Genomic DNA, 335 nt, shown 5'->3' on the forward strand with positions numbered 1-335 from the left:
CGGCAGCGGGGGGTGCAGACTGGCTCCGGCTCCTCTTCTCAGCCGCTGGCCCCTTCCTCAATCCCCCTTCAGGCTGCAATGAAGAGCAGAAGCAAAGCTGAGCCCCGGGCACCAGCACCGCGAGGGACAGAGCCCCCCGTGGTGCCCGGGCACCTGCCGTGGGCACCGGCACTTGCAGCGGCTAACGCGGCGTGGGAGCTGGCTCCAAAACCCAGAGCTGCCTCCGGGGGCGATCCGTCCCCTTGGACACGCGTTCACGAAAGGGGAGGTTTTACGCGGCTCAGGACCCATCTCCACGGCTGGGACTGCCTCCCCCCGCCGTCCTCATGGTCCTG

The sequence above is a fragment of the Buceros rhinoceros genome, unplaced genomic scaffold (genome assembly GCF_000710305.1).
Source record: "Buceros rhinoceros silvestris isolate BGI_N320 unplaced genomic scaffold, ASM71030v1 scaffold22871, whole genome shotgun sequence".
Lineage (NCBI taxonomy): Eukaryota > Metazoa > Chordata > Aves > Bucerotiformes > Bucerotidae > Buceros > Buceros rhinoceros.